Raw genomic sequence first — 26,329 nt, 5'->3', positions numbered from 1 at the left:
ACAGATATGACACTTTGTTCCCAGTCAAGGGACCAACAGATCAAGGGGCCAAAGGGTCAAGAGGCCAAGGTTTTATGTGGTTATTGAGAAGAGCTTTGTATATTGTAACACAGGGTGCTCTGCCCCTTCCTCGTCTGCAAATGTCACCGATGAAATTGTTAATAGAATTCACAATCCTTTCTGCAGTCAAGCCATATTCAGTACAAATATACTTCAGTCCATGTCTGACTTGTTCACCAAGTTTCAGACATGGATGTTCAACAGGCTTTGTGTTACCTCTATTCAATGAAAAGTACAAGACCTCAATAGATAAAAGTTCCCGAACTAACTCCCTTCCGCTCTCTAACTTGACCTCTCTCGGACTGACTAACGTGTATATATCAAAACTATCCCGTTATTTGTTCAACTCTCTGAGATCATTCGTATCATATTTAAGCATACCTTACAACCAGGCAATGTCAGGTAGCCTGTTAGTTCGATTTAAAATCTCTTTGTCGACCAGACACTGGTCAGCGATAATAGATCGATTTCAGATTTAAATTACACAATGGGAAATGTGGACAACACTTTCCAATAATGTAAGCTGTAATTTCGCGATTTTCACTAAAGCTGTATATTTTTGATTGATTCGAACGACTTGGGTGTCCGCCTGTTTAACATATTTAAACGAGTCGTTAGGAGGACATGAACTCCACCCTACTCTCACTTATGCCCAGCTAAAAAATGTTTGATCTCTGTAATGATATTCATACCATTGTTAAAAGACACCTTGCTGGTTCTTACAATTTTAGAAAAGATAAGAAATGGTAGCTTAACTTTAACAAATAAAGACGTTAACAGCTTTTCTCAGTTCATGACTTTAGTTGATATAATCTATATTTTTGATTACGTAATATTATTTGAACCCGGGACGTCTGGGGATGGATTAGATAAAAATATTAACTTTTGTATTTCATTCGATTAAATGAAAAACATCCAATTTTCCTATGTAACCAGTCTTTACAGTCGCCGTGCATTTTCAGTTTCCTTTTGTTGCAAGCAAATCATATTGTTGTATTACACGTTGAGCTGTTGTATGTTTCCCTCATAACTGATAATTTGCCGGAGTCAAGGATGATAATTTAGCTCTGATTTCATCCCTATATTTTCGGAGTATATTGTTTCCGACGAATGGATAAAGTGACAACAGATCCCGATCCTATGTCGGAATAACAATGCACACAAATCCTTGACATTTTCATGTAAGCTGATCTTTTTTTTACCTGTCGGCATTAAAAAGTAAACACAACATAACGGTGCTAATTAGCAGGATTGTCATTATATTTGACGAGTGATTCTGAACCGCGTCTGTCTCTTACCTCTGCTAGGATCTAGTTCAGTACAGGCTCAATATTGAGGTATTTTTATGACTACTAGAAAATACCTGCCCCAAGATAGATTAAATTAATTCTCCGAACATAAGAATTGCACCACTTTTATTTTCCCTTACAAAGATCAAAATCAAGATATAATGATAATAAACCTCATATCTAGAATCCTTATTCTAATTTTGATTTATATCTATTGCATGATTTTGATTTGTTAAATTATCTAAAATTTAAGGCTTAGGCTTAAGGAGTCTTGAGAAGATATCGAAATTCAGGGTATCTTGCTTTATGACTATGGATCATATTCGATCCAAGTTGGATTTATCTCAATTTTAAAATGAGAGCTTATGTCCACATTATGTTCCTATGAAATTTGAGGAATAGAAAATAATTGATGTATAATATCCCTTGTTAAAATTTCACAAAAATCGAAGGTATTCAAATTTTTTAAAGAGCTTGGATATCGTAGTTTGTTGATTTGAGCTTGAGAAGAATCGACCTGTTGAATTCCCATGCGAGAATCACCCTCCTAATAACAAAACTTCCATCATTGTCACCGACAATAAAGATATATTATTATATTTTCATATATCAGTGTGTCGCCATTCTTTTAAGTACAGCAAAAATATATAATATCTGAACTCTGAATGAACCTCATCTGATCCATCTCCATAATATATCTACTTTCATCCAGAAATGCTAGATATGTGGTTTTTCTCTCAGCTGATCACAGGAAGTGGCTGCATCCGTTTGAATATGATGTATCACGTATTAACTATCTCCAAGACTTCCTCTTTCTTTCTCTCTCACTAATTGATCTGGAAATTCAGGAACATATGTTATCGATTTTAGTAAGAGGGACAATATTTACCCTTTTTCATAAAATCTCTGATTTGGCATGAAACTTTCCAATGAATTTTTGTTTATATCTAATTTTAATTTGTATTATTTGAATTATTCAGACTGCTCTTCTCAAGTGTTATTCGTGCAACCTTTTGGTATATGTTATGTCCATCTTTCTTCAGCTGTATCTTGTTGAACTCGGGAATCTTTCTATTGAGCATAAATTTAAACAGAATTTCAAACAGAACTTTTAATTTAATCCACAGTGCTATCCTGCTTTTGTTCCATCAGCCATGACCAGATAGAAATCTTAAATAATTCACAATTGTATTCTTAGTATCGCCCACACTGAGGATCGAACCTTCAACCCCTAAAAGAACCTTCTTTGAAACCTAGTAGGTGATGACCTTTTCTCTTCTCTGCAACTTCTTTCCCACAGAAGAGATGTTGCGAGTCTATCTCTGCTCTATTGTTATTTTCATGGCAGATACTCGTCCGAGCTTCAATCTATGGTCCTCCCTTGCCAAACATTCATAAAAACACTCGTCTATCTACAACCACTATCAACAATTTCCCCCATTCTCTATCTGTGTTTAAATCTAAACACAGCTTCCATGAACAAAGCTTATTTCCTAAAACTGCCCGTCTGTGGAATTCTGCTCCATTGGCCTGCTTTCCAGCTGTCTACAATATGGTCGTCTTCAACTTCAATATAAACAAGTTCTTGTTGAGCTGGCTTCTTAAATAATCCTTATAGCCTTACAAGCTGAGGATCAGCTTGGTATTTATGTCTCTCCCACGGTGAGAAGATGTGACATAAGGATTGGAAAGTGGGATTAAAGAGTTAGCGTCCCAGAGAAGGAGCATTCTGACCAGCCAAAAATGCCTGTCAGCATTCCCCTCCTAGAATTGCATAAGACTAGCAACATACTTCAGGTGACAGGGAAAAGGCTATTTCAGAAATGGCCTAAACCTTGTTGATTTTGGTGCCTATGGAAAAAATCATGTGAATGTGCCTTTGTGAAAAGCTGAGGACTACCTACCAAGTTGTGATTACAATGAACAATTCTGGATCGTTCATTGTTCATTGTTATCGCTATGCCAACTACACACTGGTCAGCAATAACAGATCGATTTTAGATTTAGATTTCACAACGGGGAGGCGAGGTCATAACGCCTGGAGATCATCACTTTCCAATAATGTAACATCATGATTTTCACTAAAGCTGTATATTTTTGATTGATTCGAAGTACTTGGGTGTTCATCTGTTTAACATGTTTAAACGAGTCGTTAAGAAGACATGAACTCCACCCTACTCTCACTTATGCCCAGCTAAAAAATGTTTGATCTCTGTAATGATATTCATACCATTGTTAAAAGACATCTTGCTGGTTCTTACAATTTTAGAAAAGATAAGAAATGGTAGCTTAACTTTAACAAATAAAGACGTTAACAGTTTTTTCCAAGTTCATTACTTTGGTTGATATAAACTATATTTTCACACAGTTTTAAGTTTTTGATTGTGTAATATTATTAGAACCTTGGACGTATGAGGATGGATTTGAGATCGATAATAAAAAAGGAAAGAACACAGAATTATAATTTGACAAGAAATGGCAAAGCAAAAATCTTTGTTAGTCCATGACGTCAGTAGATCAAATGTGCAATAAAATTAGCATTCGAACTTGGGAATTTTTTTTTTTTTTTTTTACATAGGAGTCATCACTTATCAAGTCCCGGAGGCCACTCAAGGATAAGGGTCAATGAGTGTACAGTAGTCAATAGGATGATATCGTAGGAATCATTAGTAGTGGAAATTTGGTAAATTGGATTACTTAAGAACATGGCTCAACAAGATTTTGTTTACATTATTAGACTTGAATATGATCAAATTGTAGTCAGCTGGAAAGCAGGCAAATGGAAGAGAATTCCACAGGCATGAAGTTCTAAGAAAGAAGGTTTGTTTATGAAATCTATGTTTAGGTTTAAGCACAGATAAAGAGGGAGAAATTGTTCATAGTGGTTTCAGCTAGACAAGTGTTTTTCGTAAAAAGTTTGGCGAGGAGGGATCATAGATTAGAGCTCAGACGAGCACTCGTCATGAAAATAACGATCAAGCAAAAACAGGCTCGCAAAGTTTCTTATGTGGAAAAAAGGTTGCAGGGAAGAGGAAAAGACATCCCTCACTAGGCTACAAAGTCTATTTTGAACTGTCAAGGCAAGATAAGATCTTTCTAGCAGCTCCTGCCCAGATGTGGCAACAGTACTCCATTCTTGGATGTATCTGGCTTTTATATATGTAGAGAATTGCATCAGCAGTGAAATATTTACTGGAGCAGTAGAAGGATCCCACCATTTTTCTAGCGATCTTGGCAACAGATTTGATGTACCTGTTCCATTTCAGATTAGATGTAAGTAAAGGTCAGACCCAGAAGCTTGTCAAAACATGGAGCCCCCAAGATGAGAGCCATTCATTTCAATTGATGCCAGACGGGGATATGAGCGTTGATGATGTAAAGATAGAAGCTTGGTTTTAGATGCATTAAAAGTAACCAGCCACCTCTTTCCCCATTCTACCACCTGCTCAAAATCAGAGAAGAGAGAATCAGAGAGAACTTGGTCATTTACAGCCTTTGATGCGCTGCCATAGATCATAGTGTCATCAGCATAAATGTCTATGAATGATCCAAGAATGTGATTTGGAAGATCATTGATGTAAATCAGGATGGACCCCTAAGGGACTCCAGCATTAATACTGTGAGCTTCTGATTTCTGCCCCTCAACCACTATTCTTATGAGCCTATCAGAGAGAAATGATTTAATAATTGAGAATATCTTTTGTTGAAAGTTTACTAAACAGAGCATAAACCTTTATCATCAATAGTGGAGTACCCATCCCATGACGAATTCATTAAGTTTTTAGCTCTTTAATAAGTAGAAAAGTCTGCTTCCTCAATCTACAAAACAACCAATCCATTCACTAGCCAGCCAGGCTGGTTCTAACCAGTAGTTTTATACAAGCCGGAATATGTCCTTGGTATCATTCTAACATTACTTTTTCTTTCAAAAAGGAATGATGGTTTATTGCTGATCGCCTGAGTTTCACCTACCAAAGAATACCAACAGGACAATTCTCAGCTACATTTATGCCTGAGCAAAGTGCTCCCTCGGAGAAGTTAGTTTCCTCTGACCTGGTACCACATTTTGCAGCAGTGAGAAACAATTAAACTATATTAACAAGACAGCGACGAGTGAAGATAAACAGACCAAGCCCACTTCTCTCTCTCTCTCTCTCTCTCTCTCTCTCTCTCTCTCTCTCTCGCTCTCTCTCTTTATATGTATATATATATATATATATATATATATATATATATTATTTTTATTATATTTAAAACAGTAATCTACGTACATGGTCTGAAGTTAGATCCCTAGAAACAGTTGAGTTACGCTGATGAGAGTTAATTAACTCGAAACACGCGTGTACGTAGATTACTGTTTTAAAAATAATAAAAATAAAATAAAAAAATGTTATATATACGTCCAAACAAATTATGGGCGACTTTCTAAAATAAATAAACAAAAAATCGAGCTTTGAGGCGAAGCCAATATTAACCGAATCTATCTTTTGAAAAAAAAAACAACAACAACAACAAATATATATATATATATATATATATATATATATATATATATATATATATATATATATAATGCAGTGTGTAGAGAAGATATATATATATATATATATATATATATATATATATATATATATATATATATATCTTCTCTACACACTTATGGATAGACTATAGAGATAAGAATTACCCAGATAGAATATTTTGTTCCATGTCTGGGAAATATTCCATGAAATAAAGAACCATAAGATCTCAGTCTATCTTGTGGAGAAATGATGACAGCTTTAGCCATGTGTGATTGGATGAAATTATTGCAATTTTCAATGTTGACAAACAGAACAATTTTATTGGATGATAAGTATACCTGTTGATTACTTAATGCGAAATAACAGTGAATCTCAGGAAATATCTGTTAATGAAAGAAGTATCGGACTGGATATAGTATGCAATCGATAAAAGTGATTGAAATTTCTTTCTTTTGTGTGTGCATGTGCAGAAAACGCAAACTGAACATTTCTGTAATTTACTGGCTAGGTAGAATCAAATATCAATTTGTCAGATGCAATGTTATAACAGTCTAACTTCGATAATGCTACTGATTTTTCCTTATATGTTAGATGTATATGTATATTACTTTTTAATAGACACTCATGGTTTATGCAAACAAATATAATATTTAATAAACAGATAAATAATATCTAAATCCAGGACATATGTTTTGTGCTGATGTTGTTCCTCTACTATTGTTGATTTGTGCTAGGGTTAACCAGACTTTGGGAACTCCTTTGTCAACTCTCATAAGAACCAGTTTAATAGTTCTGTAATTATAAGGCATACATACATACATGCATACATACATATATATGATTGCGACATCTTGTCAGACGAGTGCCACTCCTCCAGTCACTGAACGTCCATGTGCCTGAAGATAAATACATACATACATACATACATACATACATACATACATATGATTGCGACATCTTGTCAGACGAGTGCCACTCCTCCAGTCACTGAACGTTCATGTGCCTGAAGATACATACATACATACATACATGAAGATTGCGACGTCTTGTCAGATGAGTGCCACTCCCCCAGTCACTGAACGTCTATGTGCCCGAACATACATACATACATACATACATACATACATACATAAGTAATATATGTTCTCTTTATTAATGATAGATTAGCAAACATTTGCAACCTCTGGATGAAAATATTCAATTCAATGCATCAGCTTTGAATTTTGTAAGCCTGTAGGGGTATGGAAAGAGCTGGCGTTTATTTATTTATTTTATTTTGTTTATTTAGAGCTGAAACCAGTTATTACAACTTAGCAATACGTCAGTTTTCGTATTTTTCTTTTTTAGAATCCCGTGTTCTAGCTACAAAACATGAATAGACCCTGTGTATTGCTTTATTGCAGGTCAATATTTCTTTAATTTTGAAATTGATATGAAAAGCAGAACTAAGGCACTTTGGTATGCTCTTCATGTGTACCAAATTTCACATCTCTGCTTTTCATAGCAATTTCAAAATCAAAAACATATTGATCTGCAAAAAAGTGATACACAGGGTTTATACCTCTGGGTCAGGCATTGCACAGGGATAGAGTGAGATTATTAAGATTTTGCTGCCTATTGCTATAATTAAACAAAACAACAAGCCCAAACAAAATTTCTCTGCAACAACCCGTGGCATAGTGAATAAAGTACATAGTAAAATTCAGTTGTAAATTACACTCTTCCGGAGGTTGAAGTTTCAATCCTCAGTGCAGGAGACACTTAAAATACAACTGCGAATTGCTTAGGACTTCTACCATGGCTACTGAGAAAGAAGGCCGATACATATGACAGCGTAACGTCACTTCCTAATTAAGTTGTAGGTATAGACAGCTTCCGGTATTCAACCATGTGGTCATGCTAACAGGCATAAAAAATATGGCTACCAATACGTGTTACCGATTGTCTATGTATGTTCTAAAAAAAAAAAAGAACAATTCTCCATAATTATTATAATTGCACATTTGGGATAATTTTAATAAAAATATCGTAAGTGAATTCGTGTTTGAACTTTTATTTTTATTGGAGAAAGTCGAATATTTCATTTCATTATTTTTTTTACTGCAAAACAAACAAATTTTGGGTTTGTATTACTGTACACATAGATTCGAAAAAGTTGTCAAAAAACAAATATATAACAAATAAATGTTATCAAAAGCAAGATAAGTTACTTTTCTACCAAACTGTATATATTTTTCGTGTTTTTATTCAATGTAACATGTTTATTCAGCTCGAAAAACATACATTGCTTACCGATGTATTGGAAAATTCAAAATGGCGCCCGACTCTCTCTTTAACACGGTAAGTTCGGGAAAAGGTGTTATAAATATTAAACTAGACAAAATACTATTAAAAAACCACCGAATATATGTCAACCTATGTCACGGTAATATATATTGAACGAGTTTCTAACAGTATTTTGTATAGTTTTATATTTATAGCACCTTTTTCTAAACTTACCGTGTTAAAAAGAGAGTCGGGCGCCATTTTGAATTCTCCAATACATCGGTAAACACAGTATGTTTTTCGAGCTGAATAAACATGTTACATTAAATAAAAAACACTGAAAACATATCCAATTAGGTAGAAAAGTAACTTATCTTGTCTTTGATAACATTTATTTGTTATATGTTCGTTTTTTTGACAACTTTTTCGAATCTATATGTACAGTAATACAAACCCCAATTTTTATATAATATTTTTCAGTTCGTTCTTTTAATAATAAATAAAACTTTTCACTGACTATTTTCAAAGTAAGCATTTTTCACGGCAGTGTTTTCCTTTTCTTTTATTTTTTTTACGATTGGTGAATTATCAATATTTTAGCACGGGCATAATTCATTTCTTTGAAATATATTCAAAACTTAAATTTTTTGTTTTTTTATAACATTTTAACTGTAAATAATTTTTACATGACGAGTTTGTTTTACTGTACACATAGATTCGAAAAAGTTGTCAATAACAAATAAATGTTATCAAAGGCAAGATAAGTTACAAACATTTTTCTTTTTAAAATATATTGATATACAGTGTATGATTTTCGAAGCGATTACACGTTTTAAAGTGAGTAAAACCACTAAAAACCTTCCCAGATAGGCAGAAGAGTAACTTATCTTGCCTTTGATAACATTTATTTGTGATATATTTGTTTTTTGACTACTTTTTCGAATCTATGTGTACAGTAATACAAACGTAAAATTTAATTTAACTTGAAAATAATATTTAAAATACATGTGCGTACACTGCACAAACACCCTTGTTATTATTATCATAATAATAATAGTAATAATAATTAAAAAAAACTGGTGTAGATGACATTGACTGGCGCCACACCACACCAACTAGTTGTGAAGGGTCGGGGAGGATGGAAAGACCGAGGTGAGAGAGTACTGACCAAATCTCCACTGGAAGTGTGCAGTTCAAATCTAGTACCTTGGGGAGGTATTTTGTCACCCAAACCCCAGGAAACACCAATGGCCGATGCCAATGAGAAATCAGTGACAACGGCTGTTGCGATAACATGCAATCATCTGCACAAGTGGTCAAAAGGTGGAGGAACTGGAAATCTGGGGAGACTTGTCACTTGGTCCCCAGGGAACACCACAGATTACTGCCAGTGAGCAATCACTGATGATGGCTTGTAAGACAACTAATACGCTACACATTTTGATGAAAAACATGGGGAAAAAATGGACATAGAAGAACAAAAACCAAAACTTTAAATATAATTTCTGTATCTAAAGTAATAGTTATTTAAATATTTCAACATATAATCTTGTGGAGAAAATCCAGCTTCCCAATAAGGGGCATTCTGGATAGGAACAAAAATAATCTCAGTAATGAAAGATTTCTCCTCCACCGACCGAAGACAGAAAAGGTAAAGTGTAGCATCAAAACAGATACTACACTGTGATCTTGTTCCGAAGGCCAAAAAATATTTGTTTAATGTTTCTTTAATTGTTTGTTCCCTAAATTCATAATTCAGTTTTATCAGTATTAAATTGTATATTGCTTTAAAATTACTTAATTTTACATAGATAATGTTTATATTTTATATTGAATAAAGTTCAGTTCAAGTAATAATCGAACTGTGTTCCTTTTTCTTTTTAAAAATGTTTTATTGTTCTTTTTCAAATGGCCCTCATATAGTACTGACAGTCTGACAAATCTTACCTACATTGCCTGCAGACATTTTTCAGTTAACAGGCCTTCTTCTTACTCTCGGTGGCCGTGCTTCTACCCATGACTTCAACCCAGTCATGGCTGATGGAACAAGATCATGTAATTCTTGTCGTTTCTGTTTGAAATTCTGTGCAAACTCCCGAGTTTGATAGAAAGATTCCCGAGTTTGACAAGATACACCTGCAGAAGGTAGGAGGTTATATCGACCGAAATGTTGTGGAAATAATGCTCAAGATGAGAGCAGTAGTCCAAAGAATCCAGATAATGCGAAAACCTTTTCCATTCATAAAAAAAGACCTCTTTCTAATCAATTAATGGTAGCTCAAAGACTTTCCCTTGCAAAGCCAGTGTTTTTATTAAACACTTAATCTCAATCAAGATTTCTTTTAGCAGAAAAAGTCTCTCCACTTACAAAAGCTAATTAGTTCCAGTGGCTTATTTTGTAAGTTAATCTGTTTGCATTTCATCAGCATGATCAGTGGGTGGATGGTTGTGTGGTTATAGGGTCACGGAGGAATTGGTCTCTAGAGAAGGGCTGCGTGGGTAGGGATTTCATCCAGCTCTGTCAGACTTTTTTCTCCTCGTACAATAATTAATCCATTTTGCATGCGAAGTGGCCACTTGTAAAATAATTATCTCTTCCGCTTCAAAAACAAAACATGTCCATATTATTGCTGCATGGGGATTGCAGGATACAATGGCTATTGCAACTCGTTTTGCTTGAGGACATTGCCAAAGCTGCTGCAAAGAATATGAGCTCCCTCTACCATGCTAGAAAATTACTCACACCTGGAAGTATCATACATCTGTGCAAAGCTACAATTCGCTCTTGCATGGAGTATTGTTGCTACGTCTAGGCTGGTGCATCTACCACTAGTCTCTCCCCTTCCAAAATAGTCTACAATCGAATTGGTCCAATACTATTGGCCAACCCTCAACTTCTGTCCCATCACCACAATGTTGCATCCCTGTGTCTATTTTATAAATGCTTTAATAGAATAAGCTCTGATGAACTTATACCATTTGTGCCCCCTCGTTGTTCCTAGATGCTGGAAATCTTTCTACTCTAATAGTCTTTTTCATCAGATTGCTAGAGTTTGGAATTCCCTTCCTGTTTCCTGCTTCCCTGACTGTACTAACATGCAGAAGTTTAAATGTAATGCAAGCAGACATCTTGCTGCACAACTTCCTACATAGTCCGCTGTAAACATGATCCCAAATACTAGCCCCTCATGTCAATATGGCAATATATTTTTTTTTTGTAGTGGAAAAAGAGTAAAAAAAGAAATATAGTTATTCAATTCGAAACGTTGAGATGGTCACCAACTACAGCAACAGCATCTGAAGAAAACTGGAGAGTACATCAGCCAAAACTGGGAGCAAACAAGATGAAGTAAACAGCTTTCAAAAAAAAAAAAGTCTTGAAAGCCAATATTGGTGTTAATCTTATATTGTGGAGTTTCACAATAATATCGTGGGATTGGCATTCTTCTTTTTGTTTTTTTTTTGTTTTTTTTTTAATGAAAATTGCTCTAGGCAAGAGATGAAACCACTAGATGTAATGGCCTAAAAAAAGAAAAAAGAAAAAGAAAATTACTATTTCCAGGTTAAAAACTAGTCAACGATAAATGTTAGAGGTGGATAAATTCCGGCCTAAAAAAAAACAGCAGTTCTTCCCTCTTTGTCAGAAACATTGCTGTTGGAATATGAGGACTAAACGATAAAATAAGAGAAGTGAGAGTTAACAAGGCTACTAAAAGTAAACCCAAGTCCATTTTCTACTCTCCACTTGATATACATAAACATCAAAGATATTTACTATTTTATTTATAACAAAGCTCTGTTACAAGATAAAATACGAATTTTCTAGGATAAAATTTTACAAGCATTCCAATGATAGTTATTATTATACAATCTGAGTGTTTGATTTTGGGGCAATTTCGATACAATCTACATTAGAGAATAAATGCAATATTTTGAGTGTTGAGAATTATTTAAGTAGAAAAATTCTTAATATTTGCACTTTTACTTAGATATGAAATATATTAAATGTATTAAAACCAGACAGAATGTATAGGTGAACAGGTGAATAAAACAGAATGAAACAAAGACAAACTAAAAAAAAAAAAAAACAAACAGAAAAAAAGTGAACACAAAGACATGTATGGATCGATATTTCGTCTAAAACATTATTAAAATTTTTCCAAGAGACATGATATAAGAAATATGTGAAGTATTTATATGTTAATACAGTAGCCGGAGTAATAAGAAATTATGCATGACATGTTTTGGTTTCATCTTCTAACATACTAGCAAACAGCCCGACGTTGCCCAGTCCTAAAATATGCTTAAATATGATGGTTTAGTTCATGCATATTTTGTATTTATAATAGATTTAATTCTTTATCAATTATTATATTGTACCAAACATAGAGTAGTGATTTCAAAAGTAAAAATAAAAAAGAAATGACTTGGACGCCATCACCTAAAATTGAAACCAAAAGATATTAACTCTCTAGACTTATCTGTCACCATATAACCAAAATCCATATTAAAAAAAATAATGTTGTTTAACCTACAACTGCTACATATTTGCACATGTGCAGAAATAACAGGTTTTAGTCGTCTTAATCCTGCTAAGGTCATTTTTTTTTTCAATTTGACCCATTCGTAGCTATTTTTATCAGCTAAACCCCAAATTGAATTTATTCCACAGGTCAAATCCCCTATATATTAAGTTTCAAGTCTGTAGACCAAAATTCAGAGAGGAGTAGTAGAGACCATTCACACAGACAAGGTCATATATATATATATATATATATATATATATATATATATATATATATATATATATACTAGCAGAAGTACCCGTCGTTGACTGGGTTAAAAAACAGCCTACAGAAAATGGACTCTGATTTATGAAAGTATGATAGGTTATGAAAAGGAAGGGTTGTAAATTTGGGTTGAATTTCGGGGTATCAAAACCAAAGCAAAATATGATGAAAGTAAGAATAAAATCGATAAACCCCATAATTTATTATACCATACCTGTTCACACTGAAACACTTTTCACAATATTCTGTAGATCTATATTAAAAAACCTTGTTAAACTTTGTGACATATTTCCATTCTATAGAGGTCAGGTGCGAACGAACACCCCATAATTTTATTATACCGTATTTGTTCAAACTGAAACATAATTATCAAAGTATACTTACGCAGATAGATATGAAAAGTCTTTATTAAAGTTTGTGCCTATTTCCATTCTATGGAGGCCAGGCGCGAATGCAGACCCCACAATTTTATTATACCATCCCCATTTAAGTTAAAACATACTTATCAAAGTATTCTTATGTACATCTATATCAAAAACACTTTTAAACGTTTTTTTTTTTTTAATTTTTAAATTTTTTATTTCCATACTTTGTGGACCAGGCGCGAACGCAGACCCCACAATTTTAATGACCCACCGTTCTGCCAGATCAAACATACCCATTCCTGTGTCTCAATGCATCTTCTATCATTATATGTAATCAGTTTTTTAAAATAGTCAACCATATAGGAGCCTATTTGTGACAAGACACACACACACACACACATTCAGCTTTATATTATATATATATATATATATATATATATATATATATATATACGTGTGCATGTGCTAGAACCTTTTATCCTAAATGCTATGCAATTATGCACAATGTAGAAAAAAATGCATAAATCGAACTGAGTGTAATAATGAAATGAAACAAATCATATAATATGAAAACATAATATGAATAATTAAGTAATGAAAGTTCGTTTTTCAAAGTAATATGCAAATTAGTTAACTTTTATTTAGTCACCCGCATACTAATATATACATACAGTATATTAATAAGTTTGTTTTAACAAATTTGGAATAGAAAAAGTAGACTTTTAATATCAATGTAGGTGCGATGAAAACCTCAACTTTGTAGCCGCCCGGCGTTGTCCGGTCATAAAATAATAAGAACAAGGAAAAACTCAACTTTATATAGATATAGATATATAGATAAGGATCACTTTCATCGCTGAGCAATGCTGGGTACCTCTACTACTATACAATGAATTTACATACTGATTTCTTTAAGTATTTATTCATTACTTTTTGAGTGGGGTTCTTCCGCTGACCTTTATCTTATCATTGCTTCTGCTTTTTCAATAAACAAGCAAACGACATTAAAAAAACCAAAAAAAAAAAACCCTTATCTTTGCAATAAATAAATACTCGGTAATCTTTAACAGAACTAGTGTATCCCTAACTTCAGTAATGCTGTCATTGAAATGAAATGCTTAGTCTGTTTGACAAGGTTAAAGTATTAGATTGTCACGCATGAAATGTCAGTTTTTTTTTTAATAAAAATAAAATGTCGTAAGAATAGTAAGAAAAACCCAGTTATTTAATCAAAATATGAAGGATCTACTTAAATCGATACTTTTTTCCAACGATCAAATAAAGATATGATTCTGTATTTATAGAAATTTATACTATTAATTATCAGAAGTGATGATTAATATTATATATAAATGATATATATATATATATATATATATATATATATATATATATATATATATATATATATATATATATATATATATATATGCACGAGGGGCGTGCAATAAGTAATACCCCTGACCCACTTCCCATGGCAGTAGAGCAACGAAACTTGGCACAGTTATTAGTCTTTCTCTACATAGGAAACACCCAGAGTTATGCATTTCTCCCATCGTTTGATGCAGCTCTGGAGACCGTTTTTGTAGAACACTCCAGGTTGGTCCTCCAACCACGACGTAACTTCAGAAATCAAGGCTACATCATCTGGGAAACGCTTTCCTTTTAAAAACAACTTCATGGCTGGGAAGAGGTGAAAGTCAGAGGGTGCAAGATCAGGAGAGTAGGGAGGATGGGGAAGGATTTCATAACCACACGCCCGTGCTTCTGATCTGGCAACATGTGAGTTGTGGACTGGAGCGTTGTCCTGCAGGAAGAGGGTAACTTTGTTGATCTTGCCCTGCCTCTTGATTTTGATAGCTTCCCTTAATTTCCTCAAAAGTGAAGCATAATACGCTCCTGTAATTATGGTACCCTTTGCCAGGAAATCTGCGATCACTACTCCGACCTGGTCCTAGAAAACTGTGAGCATGACCTTGCCAGAGGAGGGCTGCACCCTTGCTTTCTTTGGAGGTGGTGAGTCCAAGTACTTCCACTGCATTGACTGGGCTTTGGTCTCTGGATCATAGTGATGAACCCAGGTTTCATCCTGTGTAATCAGTCTTTTGAAAAACTTTGACTCATCTTCTTGGCACATCTCCAAATTCATCCTCGAGCACTCGACGCGTTCTCGTTTCTGGAATAGTGTGAGCAACCTGGGAATCCATCTGGCAGACACCTTATGCATATGCAAATAGTCATGAATGATAGTTTCCACAGACCCTGTACTAATCTTGACATCTTGGGCTATTTGGTGAATAGTAATGTACCGATCTTCCAAAATGGCAGCCTCAACTTGATGGACAGATGCCTCATCAATGGCAGAAGGGAGGGGGCGACCAGGTCTAGGATCTGTTTCCACAGACTTCCGGCCATGTTTGAATTCACGATGCCAGCGTTTTACAAGGTCATATGATGGGGCATTATCACCATAAGTTTCTTTCATTTCATCAAAAGTCTCCTGTGGTGTGTGTCCTTTCAAATACAAAAACTGGATCACTGCTCGACATTCAACAGGCTCCATTTCACACCTGACTCAGTTCAAACACCTGTAAAACAGAAACCACAATTAGTTCAGCACTGTAATTTGCCACATAACCCGTAGAGATATAAATCATTGCACATATAAATATTTTTATATATATATATATATATAAAGTTCAGTTTTTCTCGCACTGACATTGATATTAAAAGCCTACTTTTGTTATTTAAAAATTAATAAAATGAACTTCTTAAGATACACAATCATGGGGATGTGAACCATTTCATAATGATTTAGTAATTTGTATATTGTTTTGAAAAACAAACTTTCGTTAATTAATTATTTACTTTTTAAATGTTCTTTTTTATTGGATGATTGGTTTCATTTAACTATGACATTCAGTTCTATTTATGCATATTTTCTACATTGTGCATAATTGCATAGTATTAACGATGAAAATGTTCTAGCACACATACATGCTTATTTATATATATCTTCACCCCCCCTCTTTCTTTCTACACACACACACACACACACACACACACACACACACACACACACATATAAGTACTTGTCTGTGTGTGCGAAACAGTCTTTATCAAGCTCCTCTTTTAATTTTGGGCCTACAGACTTGAAAGTTTATATATCAGGGATTTAGCTCTGTGGAGCAAATTCAATTTGGTTTTTAGCAGGTAAAAATAGATACTAATGTGTCAAAATTGCAAAACAATGAACTTGGCTTGCATTCCGCAGATTCAACCGACATAAGTTCAGCTCAAATAAACAGAAGTATATAGAAGCTAGAAATAATTGTAAGAGAGTGATAGAGACAGCTAAGACAGATTACTCTGAAACCACCAGAAAACGCATCGAAGCACAGAAATTAGGAACCCGGGATTTTTGGAAAATCTACAACAGCGTAGTAAATAATGGACAGTCAACTATTCCCCCACTATCAAACGATCATGGGGTTGCTTGCACGGCAACTGACAAGGCTAATCTGCTTGCCAGTCGGTTTGCCTCAAACTCCACACTGAACTCGGTACACCACTCACTCCCTGATTTTCCTCTGCAGAACAGACGCCTCACTAGACGATTTGAAAATCACTCCTTCTCAGGTACATGTTATTATAAAAAACCTAGACACCTCAAAAGCGTGTGGACCAGATCTCATCCCGGCTGTGCTATTAAAAAAATGCTCTGCCGAGGTTGCTCCAGTTCTGTCCAAACTTTACAATAAATGCCTTAATGAATTTTGTTTTCCCGACTGCTGGAAAACCGCCTCTGTGGTACCAGTCTTCAAGAATTCTGGTGAAAGAACTGACCCACTAAATTATCGCCCCATTAGCCTCCTCCCGCTTTTTGCCAAAATATTTGAGTCCTTAGTTAATCAAGCCCTAGTCCAGCACCTAACAGCTGCTAAACTCCTGACAAACAATATGGATTCAGGCAAGCTCGTTCAACAGCAGATATCTTAACTGTAGTTTCTGAACATATATATCGTTCATTGGATAAAACAGGGGAGGGTAGAGCGGTGGCCCTCGATATATCTAAGGCTTTTGACAGGGTATGGCACGATGGTCTTCTAAGGAAAATTAGATCATATGGAATCACTGGAAGAATTCATAATGTAATTAAATCCTTCTTAAGTAATAGAAAAATCAAAGTTGTCCTCGACGGTCGTACATCCAAACAATACGACATAAATGCGGGAGTACCTCAGGGGTCTATCCTTGGACCTCTATTATTCCTGATATTCATAAACGACCTCCCTGATAAAATTGTTTCGGAGATGGGTATATTTGCCGATGACACCACTCTCTATAACAGATATGAGGGGAAAACAAATGAACACATATCCAAGGAAATGGCAGAAACACTAGAGGATGACCTCCAATCCGTAGTGGAATGGGGACAAAAATGGTTGGTCACATTCAATGCTGCTAAGACTAAGCTTGTCTCCTTCAATAACTACAAGAAACCTTCTCTACCACCAATAGCAATGGCTAAGAATACATTACCTGAAAGTACTTCTTTTAAACTCCTCGGCCTAACGTTTACAGGGAATATGAACTGGAATAGATACATTGAGAGCATTGCCAAGGCTGCTGCAAGGAAGGTTGGCTCCCTCTACCGTGCTAGAAAACTACTTACGCCTGACAGTATCCTATATCTCTATAAGGCAACCATTCGCCCATATATGGAGTACTGTTGTCACATCTGGACTGGTGCATCTGCTTCTTGTCTCTCGCTCCTGGACAGGGTTCAAAACAGAGTCGCCAACCTGATAGGTCCTGAACTGTCATCTAGGCTTCAGCCTCTGTCCCATCGACGAGATGTTGCATCCCTCTGTCTGTTCTACAAATACTTCAATGGTGAATGCTCTGACGAACTGCAAACACTTGTACCTCCCCGACGTAACTGCCCCCGACAAACCCGACAAGCTACTAAGTCTCATCCCTTTACAGTAGAGATCCATAGGTGCAAGAAAGCCTTTTACTCCAATAGTTTCTTCCCCAGAACTGCGGGTCTTTGGAACTCCCTTCCGGGATTCTGCTTTCCCAACTGCAACGATATGCAGAAGTTCAAGTGTAATGTCAACAAACATCTTTCTACTCATCTCCCTTCATAATGACCCCGCTAATTAAGTCCCTGATAGTAGCCCCCTGCTTCAAAGTGGCACTGTGCCTTGTTTGGTGTGAAAATTGAATTAAAAAAAAAAAAAAAAAAAGAAAAGTAAGTCGACTAAATCTGTTACTTCTAGGCTTGCACAAATATATATTAATAGTTTAGTGTATATATAAAAAAGGGATAAATGACAGTATAGTTAGTCTCCACAACTTTATTCATTAGTGCTGAACCTTAATAATGACATACTCTCTTATTTATGAAAATATTACTATTTATTGGGTACAATATAACAATCACTAAAGGATTGGCTCTATAATGATAAATACGAAATCTGCATAAATTAAAATATCATATTTAAGTGTATTTTACGACCGGGCTACGCCAGATGGCCTACTAGTATATATATAAAGTGATCTTGTTTATGTGTGTGTAAAATCTAGCTGCTAAGGGGTCACAACTGAAAAAAATTGGAACTTAACAGGAGTAAGTCACCAAAACGTGTTACTTCTACGCATGCGTACATATACATTTATATGTTAAAGTCAGTTAATTTTTGAAGTTTTTTTCATCGATCTGTTGATAACTCAGATCGTAACAAATAGGGCTGGAGTGCTCGATGTTTTATTTCGATTCTAACTGATGGCAACCAAGTCAAATTGTTTTTCAACTTTTAAAATCACTACCATATATTTGGTACAGTATAAAGATCATTAGCTAATTTGCTCCGATGAACTACAGGCCCTTGTGCCCCCTCGATATAAATACTCCCGACAAACTCGACAAGCAGCAAAGTTCCACCTCTATACAACAGAGATTCCTAGATGTAAGAAAGCTTTCTACTCTAATAGTTTCTTCCCCAGAACTGCTAGACTTTGGAATTCCCTTCCGGGTTCCTGCTTCCTCAACTGTACTGACATACAGAAGTTCAAGCGTAATGTGAACACACATCTTACTGCTCAACTCCCTACATAGTATCCCTGCAACTTATGTCCTTGATAGTAGCCCCCCTACAACAAAGTGGCACTGTGCCTTGTTTTGGATGAAAATGTAATAAAAAAAATGAAATCTGCATGGAAGCATATTTTATTTTGGAGTTCCAATAAGCAGATGGTGAAGCTACAAAACCTTTCTGCCAACTCCTGCAGCTGCGCTAGCTCTGACCGTACTGATTTTGCCTTTATGTCGGACTTTGTCTGCAATGCCGAGAGGGGACTCTGATAACTGGGCAAACCTATGTCTCTTTATCACCCGCCCAGGTCTGCATCTAAAGAGCCAATTCCAACTTTTAACTGTATAGCAATTGCTGCAGTGCACAAGACTAGATACAAAATGTTACTGTCTTATTAGACAGTAGGTTGCCATCATCATGAACAAGCGTATTTTATGACCAATCACGTTGGGGGAGGCACTACTATATATTGGCTTCAATATATTGTGGAAATATCCATTAATAGTTTGAAGTTGCTTAATTTTTAATGTTTCTTATCTATCTTTCAATGTAATAGCGATAGATGAAACATTAGCAACGTCTCTTCTGTAAAGATGGGGTTCTAGGAAAGAAAAGACAGTCCTCCCCTTTTGACTACTATATTTTGTACTTTGTCAAAGTAAGAAAAACTGCTCCGTGCGGCACCTCCCCAGATGTGGTAACAGTATCCCATCTTTGGACATATCTGATTATGTATATGAATCAGCATAGTCCGGCTTTTTTTGACTTGCTTGGTTCTGTTCCAATTTGCTTGTTTCCCCACGAGGGCAAAACTAGACACAAGGTCATTTGTTAATGTGGGAAAAGTCCAGCTCTCCAAAAAGAGGCACTCTGGATTGGAACAAAGGTAAACACTTGCTTCAATCTAGAAGGATTTCTCTTCCATCCATGTACTGAGGACAGAAAAAAAAAACAACAACAAAAAAACAAGTGTAGTATTAAAAGACGAAGATCTCTCTGATTCTTTTTCCTCTGATTTTGAGTATATGGTGCAATGGAAAAAAAATAAATAAATAAACTTGATAAGTGATGACTACAATATGATATGTATTCTTAGCCATTGCTATTGGTGGTAGAGAAGGTTTCTTGTAGTTATTGAAGGAGACAAGCTTAGTCTTAGCAGCATTGAATGTGACCAACCATTTTTGTCCCCATTCCACTACGGATTGGAGGTCATCCTCTAGTGTTTCTGCCATTTCCTTGGATATGTGTTCATTTGTTTTGCCCTCAGCTCCATCTGGCATCAACTGCTGGCCTTTACTCCTGTTCTGAAATGGAACACATATATCAAATCTGTCACTGGTAAAATATTAGGATCATTATACCGCTCCAGTAGATATCTCACTGCCAATACAATTCTCTACCTATATAAGAGCCAAGTACATCCTATGATAGAGCACTGTTTCCACATCTGGACAGGAGCTACTAGAAAGACGTTATTCTACCTTGACGAATTCAAAATAGATTTTGCGGCCGAGTAAGGATGCCCTTTCTCTTCCTTGCAATCTCGTTCCCACAGAAGAAACTTTGTGAGCCTGTCTCTGTTCTATCGTTATTTTTATGGGAGGTGCTCGTCTGAGCTCCAATCCATGGTCCTCCCCTTGCAAAACATTCACTAAAAACAATTGTTTAGTTGATATCACTATGAATAATTTCCCCTACTCTTTATCTGTACCTAAACCTAAACATGGATTCCATGAACAAAGCTTCTTTCTTAAAACTGTGGAACTCTCTTCCATTTGGCTGCTTTCCAGTTGACTACAATATGATCATCTTTAAGTCAATGTAAACAAATTCTTAATGAGCCGTCTCCTTAAGTATTTCAATTTACCAAATTTCTAATACTAACGATTACTATGATATTGTCCCATTGACTACCGTACGCTTATCAACCCATATCCTTGAGTAGTCTCCGGGCCTTGATAAGTGATGACTACAATATGATCATCTTTAAGTCAATGTAAACAAATTCTTAATGAGCAGTCTCCTTAAGTATTTCAATTTACCAAATTTCTAATACTAACAATTACTATGATATTGTCCCATTGACTACTGTACACTTATTAACCCATATCCTCGAGTAGTCTCCGGCCCTTGATAAGTGCTGACTCCTTTGTAAAAAAAAAAAAAAAATACTATAGTTTGTTCCTGGCCAATCTCTTGTCCTTTCCAGAATTAGGTACTTACAAGAGGGGCCACATAAAAATTGTCTCGACCTTGACCGACCCAGGTCGTCAATTTGCGTTATAGTTCTCCGCTTCACCACAGGCATCTTTTACTTAATCAGTAACGACAGATAAAGATAGCCCAGATTTTAATATCAAATTCAGTGGCCTACTTCAGGAAGGGGAGCAGTTCAACTTAACCCCCCCACCCCCCGCCCTGATATAGTGGTAAAAAGAGACAAATAAATAAGTAACAGATAAAAAATAGTAATAGTAGTAGTAGTAGTAGTAGTAGTAGTAGTTGTAATAATAATAATAATAATAATAATAATAATAATGATTCAGTCGATTTGAAATAAACAAAAAAAGTTATATGTCTTCAATCTTATTATCCACTAGCAAGGAGACCCAGCGTTGCCTGGTATTGAATGAAGATCAACGAATGTTCCACACTTCCAATATTGTCATTGAAATCGGTGAAATCACCCATTTTTTAATCAAATCGATTACTTGCCTACTTTAGTCTGGGACCTACCGTTGTGCACCACCTCACATGCCATCTCGCAGTGACTTAGTCTACAATGCATTGTAATCTACATTGCACTGTAGAGAACCTACTATTGATTTTATAAAATTATTTTTATATAATGGCTTGAATTTAAGTTTAAAATTCAAAAATCAAGTATCATAGTTTAGTTGTGGTTTAAACAGAAATATTCATTTTGAATATGCCCTCTCTTATCAATGAATTTAGTGTTCATTTTATGTGCCTAGGCATTCTGCTTGTGTAGTAATAAAACTTCTCAAATGCACTTGCGATGTTAGGCAGCATAACTTTTGTCAAAATTGAATTGTTCCTTTTTTAATAAGATTTTTCAATTATCTATTTTCCATACTAATCAGAGGCATTCCGATGCAAAACCTATCTAAGAACACTCACCGATACATAAAGTACATTTGTGTGAAATTTCAAAACAAATCGACCCAGCCATTTTGAGGTCCAGAGAAAACACACACACACACACACACACACACACACACACACACACACACACAAAGTACCTTGTAGAGATTTTCCAATATTTCAAAATCGTGCAATTGTCTAGGTCCCAATTTCCCTTTTATGAAAAAAAAAAAGAAAGAAAAACAAAAAACAAACATAAAAAAAAACAAAAACAGAACAAGTAAGGTATTTTATTTTATTTGCCTCCTTTTCAAGACGTTAGACACAAGGTAAAGTGTGGGTTTGATTAGAGTGTTTCCATGGAATGAACTGGATTTGAACTTGGCACTTCCAGATAACTTAATTTATAGCTGATGATTTTTCATAATTTATTCACAAAACACTTTAGGGGACAGATTTAGTCAACTTCTTAATCATTTCTCAAAACAAAGTGGCCCAAAAATATGAGCAAAGATGCATGAGGTTCTAGCAGCAGATAAAGTTAACGGGCATGTGTGGACATTATTAGCAGTACGTGCTGCACTTGTTGATAAATCTGCTTATTTAGCCTGCAACGCATAGTTTGGCGATGAATCAAACTACATTTTGTTCTGTAGAAGACTGTGGATGGCATATGGAACCATGCAGTGGCATTCAGAGGTCTAGTGTTACCCATGTGATGCCCAGGGAGAATTCTTTGATTTTATGCCGCAAAGACCCGAGTATAAGTCTTAGTACTAAGAAATATGAGACTCCTTCAATAAGTTTCCAGACTTTTTTTGTATGGGCATTTTTATTGATAGTACACACATGAAACTATTGTTCCCTTTGAAGTAATCTCCTCTGGCTGCAATGCACTTGTTGTACCATTCCAACAACTTCCTAAAGGCCACATGAGAGTCCTCCTGTGTGAGCGTGTCAATGACCATCGTCATAACATCTTTCATCTCCTCAATTGTCTCATCTAAGGTTTTCCTTGAGCTTAGAGAATAACCAAAAGTCACAGGGAGCAAGGTCTGGACTATAAGGAGAGTGAGGAACTGTCTTGATGCCTATGTTGGTCAAATAATCTGTGACAAAAATGGAGTTGTGAACTGGTGCATTGGGATAAACTTTGTGCGAATCTTCCGCATCTTCAGTTCCTCACAAATAATTGTGTATGCAGTTCCAACACTAACATCAAACAGTGCACTTTTTGTCTCTACAGACACACAACGGTACTTATACATGAAATTCTTTATTTGGCCAATCAACTCTAATGTTCTGACTTCCTTACTCCTCCCACACCTCTCATCATCCCTCACAGATTCTCTACCTTCCTTGAATCTTTTATGCCACTCAAAAACTGATACTTGATTCACGCAAAATGGTCCAAAAGCAGTCTGAAGCATTCCATACGTTTCTGTGGCATTTTTTCCAAGTTTAAAACAGAATTTTATTACATATCATTCTTCTAAAGTGTCCTCACGTCCAGATTGTATTTTTGAAATTCATGAGCTGTGGCAACCAGGCTTCAGTAGGGTACATTCCAATTTCTTTTGTAGCTGTTCATTTGAACCTGGAATCATGAATATTAATCAGTCATCTCATAAGATGTATAGCAATAACATACTGAATTTTCAAGAGTCTACGACAATTTTGAATGCCTGTACAAAAAATTCTGGAAACTTATTTAAGGCACCTTGTATTATGAAAAAGGGAGATAATCTGATTAGTGCTCCCTTTCAATTTGGATGCATGACGGAAGCAGCAGCAGCACATAAATCAGTGAAATCACTTATCTGCAACGTTTGCATGCATTTTCTATGTGATAAGAGATGAATTTAAAAGTTAAAAACAAAACGTTGCGACTCTATTCTGAACAATTGCTAAAAGTTCTTGATAATAAAGTTATATCGTTTGCACCACCTTCGATCAATGGCCGGAGATTTTTTATTATTATTATTATTATTGGATTAAAAAAGAAATATAAAATTTTGAGTTTATCAAAAAATCGTTTTATAAATATCATTCTGAAGTAGTAAATACGTCAACCATTTTACTTATAGTCTTAATTTTTTTTCTGTTTTCTTTTTTTTTTTTTTGCTTTTGTATTTATTTGAAAAGAAATTGTTTTTTGACCTTTAAAGTAGAAAATTATGATGAACTGGTGTTATCTTTTCCTTAGCCTCGTTCTCGACGGCAGCGCTTCGCTTATTCCTAGATAATTTTCATTTCGACGTTTCACGTGTACAATGGAACCTGCTATAACTCAGTTTTTAATATTTTTATCTTATTTCATTACTTTTTTTTTTTTTTTTTACTAAAACATGAGAAAACTAGAAGAATATCAGACTCAAAGTCAGCAGAAAACAGTATTAGATCAGAGTTAGTTTCTGATATCAAAGTCTTCTTGTTTTGGGTCGCTTACTCTTCTTGTTTGAGGATTTGTAGTAATTTATTTATTAAATTATGTGAAAGTACAGAATAGCTAACAAAGCTCCCTTTCCCATGTTAAGAATAGTCTTCTCAACAATCTTCGGCAGTTTACGGATCATACTGAAATGATGTTATTTAGAAACCAATTCTTAACATGGGGAGACGGAGCTTTGTTAACTATTCTGTACATTCACCTGAAATTTAATAAATAAATGAATTTAGGAAACTGAAACCCTCGCTGGAAGTTATATTACGGATGAAGTTTAATATCAGGAAATAACTGTCGCCGAACACCGTTTGCTGTTGACTTTCAGTCGGATACTTTTGTGGTTTACCAAAACCTGGTTTAAGTTAAAAAAAAAAAAAAAGTAAGAATGATAATATTTGGGAATAATACGAAAACCAATTCCATTCTACATAATTGTGATGAGTGAAATAAAAATCAATCAAACTTTTCCTGTAAACGTATGAATAAAAGTACAATATGTTTTAAAATGAAAATCCGTATTTATTTAACAATTCAAATTTAGTTTTGACAACGTAAATTAGAATTTTAACGATAAAAGAAGATAAACCAGAATGGGCAGTTATTTTAGTACGCTATGAGTTGCCTCCCTTGAACAGAGCAAGTGCTTTTTTTTTTTTTTTAAATTCTTACCCCGAAAAGCTGCTTATGTAAAAGGATGGAAGGTTATGACCACTTGCGCCCCATGCGTGTCAATCAAAGGCACCTAAACACAATAACCAGGTATGTGCATTTAAAATAAACATAAACAATGCCACCGTAGATTGAATTGAAATGAATTTAAAATATAAGTAATAAAAAAATATTTGACTTTTAAGAATAAAATTATTTTTTTTCATTTATCTAGAACTTGATATCTTCTATTTCTTTCTGACGACGATGTGTATTTTTTTATTTTTTAAATATTAAAAAAAAAATATTTCTCTGCCCCTTTAATGTAAAGTATTGGTTTCTAAATAATGTTATTTAGAAACCCATTCTTAACATGAGGAGGGGTTGGGGGCTTTGTTAACTATTTTTTTTCCCTACATACAGCACTGTTTTTACAATATTTTTGTTTATTAAATTGTTAGGGGAAAGTACAGAATAGCTACAAAACACTCTCCCCTCCCCATGTTAAGAATGAGTTCCCAAAACATTATTTCAGTGCAGTAACATAGATGCACAAGTACTTTTTTTTATTTTTTATTTTTTATCATTTTTTGTACTTAAATAAAATACGCACCATAATATTTTTTAGACAGGATCTTCAAATTAAACTCAATTTTTACGGAATTTTTTTGTTTATTAAATTAAGTGAAAGTACAAAATAATTAAAAAAACAATCCCCCACCCCCCAACTCCCC

At 34.9% G+C, this 26,329-nt stretch overlaps 2 protein-coding genes across 9 annotated transcripts in view; one reads left to right on the top strand and one right to left on the bottom strand.

Annotated features, from left to right (window-relative positions):
• LOC145257956 (tripartite motif-containing protein 2-like) overlaps positions 1 to 26,329 on the top strand; it is a 443,500-nt gene that overhangs the window by 293,529 nt on the left and 123,642 nt on the right. The window contains exon 1 of one of the 8 annotated variants that reach the window (XM_080115716.1): positions 14,801 to 25,706. The exons of the other annotated variants lie outside the window; for them this stretch is intronic. The gene's annotated coding sequence lies outside the window, so the exon portion shown is untranslated. Of the gene's footprint in view, positions 1 to 14,800; positions 25,707 to 26,329 lie in introns of those variants that run through there. 8 annotated transcript variants of the gene reach the window in all.
• Positions 1 to 26,329, bottom strand: part of LOC145252494 (uncharacterized) — a 57,581-nt gene that overhangs the window by 15,672 nt on the left and 15,580 nt on the right. The gene's annotated exons all lie outside the window — the stretch shown is intronic.

Source organism: Euprymna scolopes, chromosome 3 (genome assembly GCF_053919585.1).
Source record: "Euprymna scolopes isolate OS-2025 chromosome 3, ASM5391958v1, whole genome shotgun sequence".
Classification (NCBI taxonomy): Eukaryota; Metazoa; Mollusca; class Cephalopoda; order Sepiida; family Sepiolidae; genus Euprymna; species Euprymna scolopes.
Note: the sequence above shows the minus strand (reverse complement) of the source record. Positions and strands in the feature narration are given on the sequence as shown.